Raw genomic sequence first — 8,290 nt, 5'->3', positions numbered from 1 at the left:
GATATCCGTGCAAAAAAATGGGAGCATCTCATGCCAATCTTTCTATGTCACAACCATCTTCTGGATAATCTTCTTGATGTTCTTATTTGCAGCTTCAACAACCCCATTCATCTTAGGTCTGTAGGGAGAAGAATTATGATGTGCGATCTTGAAGTCTTTGCAAAGAGCTTCCACCATATTATTATTCAAGTTCGATCCATCATCAGTAATGATCTTACTTGGCACACCATACTGACATATAATCTGATTCTTGATAAACCTTACAACAACGTACTTGGTTACATTTGCATACGATGCCACTTCAACCCACTTTATGAAGTAATCAATGGCCACCAGAATGAAATGACGTTCATTTGAAGCTTTGGGCTTAATCATGCCAATAATATCAATTCCCCACATGGAGAAGGGCCGTGGAGAGGAAATGACGTTCAACAGTGTCGGAGGAACAAGAATCATATCTGCATATATTTGACACTTATGGTATTTCTTCATAAACTTGCAACAGTCATATTCCATTGTCAGCGAATAGTAACCTGCTCGCAACATCTTCTTAGCCATTGCATGTCCATTGGAATGAGTACCAAAGGAACCTTCATGGACTTCAACCATCAACAGGACTGCTTCGTGTCTATCCACGCATTTGAGTAGAACCATATCGAAGTTCCTCTTGTAAAACACATCACCATTCAGGTAGAATTTGCCGGCTAATCTTCTCAAAGTCTTCTTATCTTTCAAGGATGCCCCAGACGGGTAAATCGGACTTTGGAGGAAACACTTGATGTCGTAATACCACGGCTTTTTGTCTTTGATTTCTTCAACAGCAACCACATGAGCTGGCCTATCAAGACGCATCATTGTCAAATTGGGAACCTCATTCCAATATTTCACTACAATCATCGAAGCCAACGTGGCAAGAGCATCTGCCATATGGTTTTCATCTCGAGGGATATGATGAAACTCAACCTTTGTAAATAAAGTTGAAATCCTCCTCGCATAATCTCTATATGGTATCAAACTGGGTTGATTCGTCTCCCATTCACCTTTGATTTGATTCACAACCAAAGCTAAATCTCCATAGATGTCTAAGTACTTGATTTTGAGATCAATGGCCTCTTCAAGCCTCATAATGCAAGCTTCATACTCTGCCATATTGTTTGTACACTTGAAAGTCAATCTAGCTATAAATGTAAAATGCATGCCTTGAGGAGTAATAATCACTGCGTCAATGACATTACCATACTGATTAAAAGCTCCATCAAATACCATGCCCCAACGGGAACCAGGTTCTGGCCCTTCTTCAAGAAATGGTTCATCACAATCTTTCATTTTCAAGTACAATATCTCTTCATCAGGAAAGTCATACTGCACTGACTGGTAATCTTTAATCGGTTGGTGGGCCAAGTGGTCAGCCAAGACATTACCTTTGATAGCTTTCTGAGACCGGTATTCAATATCATACTCTGATAACAACATCTGCCAACGGGAAATCCTCCCAGTTAAAGCAGGTTTCTCAAATATATACTTGATTGGATCCATTTTGGATATCAACCAAGTGGTATGATTCAACATATACTGACGTAGACGCTTAGCAGCCCAAGCCAATACGTAACAAGTCTTCTCAAGCATAGAATACCGAGTCTCGCAGTCGGTGAATTTCTTACTGAGGTAGTAGATAGAAAATTCTTTCTTTCCAGTCTCATCTTGCTAACCTAAAACACAACCCATACTCTCTTCAAGCACAATCAAATACATAATCAATGGTCTTCCTTCAATAGGTGGAGATAGAATCGAAGGCTCAAGCAGATATTCTTTGATACTTTCAAAAGCTTTCTGGAAATCTTCGATCCAATCACAAGATTGATCTTTCCGAAGAAGCTTGAATATAGGCGCACATGTGGCAGTCATGTGTGAAATGAATCTTAAGATATAATTCAAGCGGCCGAGAAAACCTCTGACTTGCTTCTCAGTTCTGGGCGCGGGTATCTCTTGTATTGATTTGACCTTGGCAGGATCAACTTCAATACTCTTCTCGCTGACAATAAAGCCCAACAACTTACCAGAACAAACACCAAAAGTACACTTATTGGGATTCAGGCGGAGTTTACACTTCCCCAAACGCTGGAATAGCTTCAACAAATGCTCAACATGTTCCTTTTCATCAATAGATTTAGCAATCATATCATCAACATAGACTTCAATCTCTTTATGCATCATATCATGAAAAAGACTAGTCATTGCTCTCTGGTAAGTTGCACCAACATTCTTCAAACCGAAAGGCATCACTCTATAACAGAATGTTCCCCAAGGTGTAATGAATATGGTCTTCTCCATATCTTCGGGTTCCATCTTGATCTGATTATATCCGAAAAATCTGTCCATAAACGAAAAGACTTTGAATTTAGCTGTATTATCTACCAACATATCAATGTGTGGCAGAGGGAAATCATCTTTCGGACTAGCTTTATTCAAATCTCTATAATCAACACATATACGGACTTTTCCATCCTTCTTCGGAACAAGCACAATATTAGCCACCCACTTCGGATACTCAGTAGTGTCGCATCCGCGAAAAACAACCGGCGGGAAAACAAACAAATAGAGCCGCCACCGTGCGTTATTTATCCCAAAAGAGGGAAAGGAAACGCTCGAAGTAAACCTGGAAAGGAAATGGTCTTATGACCGGAGATTACAAGGATCGGGAGTCGGTTACGCAAGGGGAAGGTATTAGCACCCCTCACGTCCGTCGTACTCGACGGGATCCATGCTCAGAAGAATAGAATAAGGTTGTTGAATAACTGCTCAAAAGAATGCACCCACACTGGAATAAAACACAGATGGAAGAAGACGGAAGCGAACTCGGCAGGATGTCGCATCCTGGGCCTACGTAGTTTGTCAGAAACAAACATCAGAGTCGACGTAGTTCGGGGAAATGGGGAACGGGCTCGCTAGGATATCGCATCCTATGCCTACGTATCTCATCTGGAATGAGAATCAGAGCTACCGTAGTTCGGCTAACGCACGCCGAAACAAAACACAACACAAAGACGCTGAGACGTCTAAAGAAACACGCAAATGGAAACAGACTGCCAATGGCTGGTCTTACGTCCGACTCCAAACAACAAACCCAAACAAGGAAACCGAATGCCAATCGCTGTACTTACATCAGACTCCAAGCACACAAACACAAACAAGGAAACCGACTGCCAATCGCTGGACTTACGTCAGACTCCAAGCAAACAAGAGGTTAACCATACGTTGAATCGTCAAAAGCAACAAAAAAGTTGAACAAACAAGCTAACAGGGAGTCAGGTACTCGAGCCTGCTAGCTGTCAAGCAAACACACACAAAAAAGGAAAAGGGTGCCCGGAGAGATCTCGCACGATCTCCTGCCTACGTACCTCATCTGGTATGAGGATCAGGGCAACGTAGTTCCCCTTAACAGGGGAGAAACTTTCTCCTAACCAGAGACCGGGAAATAACAAACTAAAAGGGAGACTGACTCGAGCCTAATAGTTGTCATGTAATCCACAATAGTCCTAGGTTGAGGTTTCTAACAGATCCTAACTCGCACAGGCAGCAAGTCAACAACACAGCAAGTAAGTAAACGGGTGAACAGGTATCACACACTATATGCAAACAAGAAGGCTCACACAACATGGCTGGGCTTTAGTCAAGGGGTCAAATCAACCTCGACAAACAAGCCAACTGGAAAGGGGTGATGTTTGCTCTTAACCCTAACATTGAGAGTTAGGGTGAAGCAGATGCAATGGGAAGTGAGGGTAAGACCTCACAGTTCTTACCCCTAGCCTGGGAGAGCTTCAGACAATGAAAGTGTGGGAGTCCAGAATCAGGAAGTCTACTCCACATGACTGACACAACAAGATCTTGGGTTCTTATTCAAAGTGCATCAACACATGGTGTGAGCAGGATGAATGACACAACTGAATAGCGGGGGATGGATTGCACATCCCTTTTATCTGCCAATGCCTCTTCACTTAGGAGGTCTTTGAATGTACAAGGCACAAAAGTAAACAACCACAAACATTGCCTCTTAAGGAGGGCTTTAGACAGGTGCCTGCCAAAGTAACATGACAGGTCTTCCAGACTACATGAAGATCAGGGATTATACCTAAGTGGTATGCCAACCACAAGCAAAGCAAAGCAAAGTTCAAATGAACTTAAAGCAACTTAGGTACCTGTGTAAACAACTAAACAAATCAGTACAGTATTCAGACAAACAGACAACAGTCAACAACCAATAGACAATCCCAATGTACAACATATAAGCCATAAGGCAAACTCAAGAAAATTATCATCAACCTACAAAACAAACAATTGTTAGCCATCAATAGCAAACATCAACATTCAAATGATGAAGCAACATCAACCATGAAGATTAGGTGCTTGGTCCTGAAATTCAAAGCTCACATATAAGTACAAACCACTAGGTCAAAGCATAGGGTCAAAGGTGAAGAAAAAATTCAAAACAGGAGCTGAAATTCAACACAATGCAACTTCAAACACATATTAACAAGTCCTAAAAAGGACCAAGCCAAAATCATAAATCAAGTCCATGTAATAAGCAAGGGAAGTCAAAGACAATTTCAAAGCATACATTTGGACATTTAGAATGAAAATTCCAAATCAAAACAGAAATGATTCAAATAATTCTGGAAAAAATCATGAGCATTCAACACATCCAATACGATCACCATACAAAAAATCAGAAGCAACAAAGATCATTTGCTATGGAAATTAAATTGCACAAGTTGATCAACCAAATGTATGACACAAATTGTCACACCATACAAACATGTGTGTAAAACAGAAATGGAAAATGAGAAAAATACCAAACCAAGCCTTAAAGGTCCATCAACATGTCAAGAAACATCATACAAAATTTCAAGCAATTTGGATCAATATCAAGCATTTCACAATAGAAAGAGTGGAGCAAGGTCACAAATGCACATATGTTCAATCAACCTAGAGTAAACAAAATTCCCGCCATGCACAACTTCAGCAAATATCGTCATAAAAAACTAGACACATAGAGGATCAAGCTACAAAAAATTTGGAATTATTTGAGACATTTTTCAATTTGTTATGAATTTTGGAAGTTGGAAGAAAAATTGAAATCAAACATGATCATAGCATATGGAAATAAGGAGGGAATTGGAAAATTGGAATTGATTTGAAATTATGCTGGCACCAGGAATCGAGCTGAGAAACGCGCTAGCCAATCAAATGCAGCGCTTCACATGAAACGACGCCGTTTGCACTAAACCCTAGCCAATCCAGAACTGGACGCAAAACGGACGCAAAACAGACACTAGTATGAAGATCTTCATCTTCTTCATGAAGATGAAGATGAACAGTAGCAAGGCGCGAAATTTTTTTCCAGAAATTCCAGAATTATACATCATTTTAAAGATCTTTCCATGGTGATTATGGATCAACAAAAATCTAAGCCTAATTCCTCATAACAAGTTCAAATCGAGCAGAAACATTTTGATGTATCAAACTTTAATCAAGCATATCTCTCTCAATATTCATCCAAAACACACGAAATTTAGCTCAGATTCATCAGCACTCAAAGATCTACACTAACATACACATAAAACAAAGAATTAAGATGATCGAAAATGTGACCTCTTGAAGATCAGCTCTTGAATTCTGCAGATTACAGGCCAGGCAAGCATGCAAATTCTCTCCAAATCGCTTGTTATAAAGTTTGATGATGAAATTGAGGCTTGGAACTATGTAGATCTAGCTTAAATCACAACTGCCATGGCTATGTTCTTGAGCTTCACATGCACAATTATGGCTCCAATTCTTCAAACAAAGGCTGAATTCACACTCAATCACACTCACTGATCATGAATCTTCAACAAAAATAAGGTGTTATGTTGAAGAAATTTGAAATTTGATTATGAGAAAAATTTGGAGGGAGAGAGAATTTTGAGATCTAGATCTAGAATTCTCACAAATTCTGTTATGATTATCAATATATATGATGTGCTAATCCACTCTTAATCAAAATTAAGCAAAGTTAAGTTGAAATTAAGTGAAAACAAGGTGTATGGCAAAAATGACAAATTTGCATGGTGCATGTAGTAAACCCACGTGAACAGTGTCATGTGCTTGATCAAAGTCACTCAAAATCATTTTTTAAACACATTGGCAATGGTATTTTATCCATACAATGCACCAATTTTGAATTTTGAATTTTCCCTCCAAAGTTGACTTGAATGCACAAATGATCATATGATGGAAATTCATGCAATGTGATGGATGTTTTGGAAACTTCATGTCATGACAAGCATTTTGCAAAAAGAACCACCAAATTTGGAGTTATGAATCAAAAGTTATGCCCTTTTGAAATTCCATGTACACTTGGCAATAATTTGATCATATCTCCTCAACCATTCATCGTAATATCATGATCTTGGACTTTTTGGAAATGGGAGAGAGAGAGATATTCAACTTTCATGTTGGACAAAAGTTCATTTGAAGCTTCTTTGATGATGCAAAGTTGAGTTGAAGTTGAACCAAAACCTTTCCATTTTTGGAAACTTCCAATTACAGGTCACTTTCCATTTTTGGAAACTTTTGATCTGACCTCAAATTCTTCAAGATATGCATTTGTAATGATGAATAAGCCTCTTTTGAACATGAATGAGATGTTGAAACCCATTTCTCCACCTCCTAGCCCTCAGTTGACTTTCTGTTGACTTTCTGGGTCCTTAGATGACTTGAACATGCTCAGATGACTTTGAGCCTCAACCACTTAATAAAATGGCTCCAAAATTAAACCCTAGCTTATACAAGCTCAATAAAATCATATGATGATGTCCTTCTCAAGAAAGACCTCATCTCCTTGAAAATCCCTGACTGGTAGAATGCCACTGATTAGGGTTGACCAGAGGTCAAAACCCTAATCCCAAAGAACATGATCAGGCACAATGAACCCCTTGAGGATGACAAGACCATGATGATGGTGATATATCCTTGCCAACAAGATAATGCTCAACCTTCTTGAAGAACCAAGAAACCCTAATTGAAGCACAAACCCTCAGATGGCTAGTGATCAATTTATGAGACCCTCAGGCTTGAATCTCTTCACCTCTCTATCTCTTGAAAAAGACTTTGGAGGATGACTTGTTTGTTCTCACATGATATGCAATATGCAAATTCCTAATGCCCTAAATATAAAGTGCAATATGCTAGCCTAGTCCCAAGAGAGGAGGGCAAATTTTGAGGTGTTACAGCTGCCCCTATTCAATCCACTGTGAACCTGTCGATATGAACAGCCTCGGCTTTCAGATGATCAGGGTGAAGAGTGATTGAATACCAAGAACAGATGAACAATTTGCACTCTGATGGGAAATAATTAACAGTGCCTGTCAGAATCGGCAAAGAAGTGATCTTGAAAGAAAAATTCGTCTGGTACGGAGACAGTCGGCCTGAATACCGAAACAGAATGTTGACCTGGATACCAAAATAAACGGTAACACAGGAATACCCATGGCCTGAACGCCGCATTCGCTAGGAATTATTATTTATTTTTTTTACTTTTTCTTGAACCCCGAAACTTTCTGATTGATGATGATTTTTTTCTTTTCTCGGACCCCGAACAAATATTTTCTTTCATGCAGATGATCCCGGATCACCGCAGTTGAACCCCCGACACCTTCATAGTAGTCTTGTTTTCCAAACAATGAACCCCGCTCTCCAATTGAACCCCAGTCGCCTGACGATAGCTCCTGATCGCCGTTGTGAACCCCGCTCTCCAGAAAACACCCCGTGTCTCCCTTTCTCCATTTGGACCCCGCTCTCCAGAAAATGCCCAGCATCTCCTTCTCTCCATTTGAACCCCGCTCTCCATTTTCTTGTGATAATTCCGCTGGCAATGTCAGAAATAATACCAAAACACCACTCTGATGGCGACATATCAGAGGGTACACCTTCACAACAGGAAGGTAACATGTGCATTTCTTCCTCAAAAGACACCCATAACGACTTCTGTTGGCCTCAGCCAAAGTCTAAGGTGACACATAATCAGAAGACAATCCTGAGGATCTCATCCCGGATATAATCTTCAACTCCAATCTCCGTTTGAACCCCATTCTCCAGAAAATGCCGCAACACTTCCTTTTCTCCATTTGAAATGTATCTTCGCGCCGATCGCGTAACGTTCTTTGATCTTCATTTCCATCTCCGCCCGACGGAAAAGTTTCCACCAATATCGCACTATTGGGGAACATTGTTGCTCCAAAGTCATGATGCTGAA

Source organism: Lathyrus oleraceus, chromosome 5 (genome assembly GCF_024323335.1).
Source record: "Lathyrus oleraceus cultivar Zhongwan6 chromosome 5, CAAS_Psat_ZW6_1.0, whole genome shotgun sequence".
Classification (NCBI taxonomy): domain Eukaryota; kingdom Viridiplantae; phylum Streptophyta; class Magnoliopsida; order Fabales; family Fabaceae; genus Lathyrus; species Lathyrus oleraceus.
Note: the sequence above shows the minus strand (reverse complement) of the source record.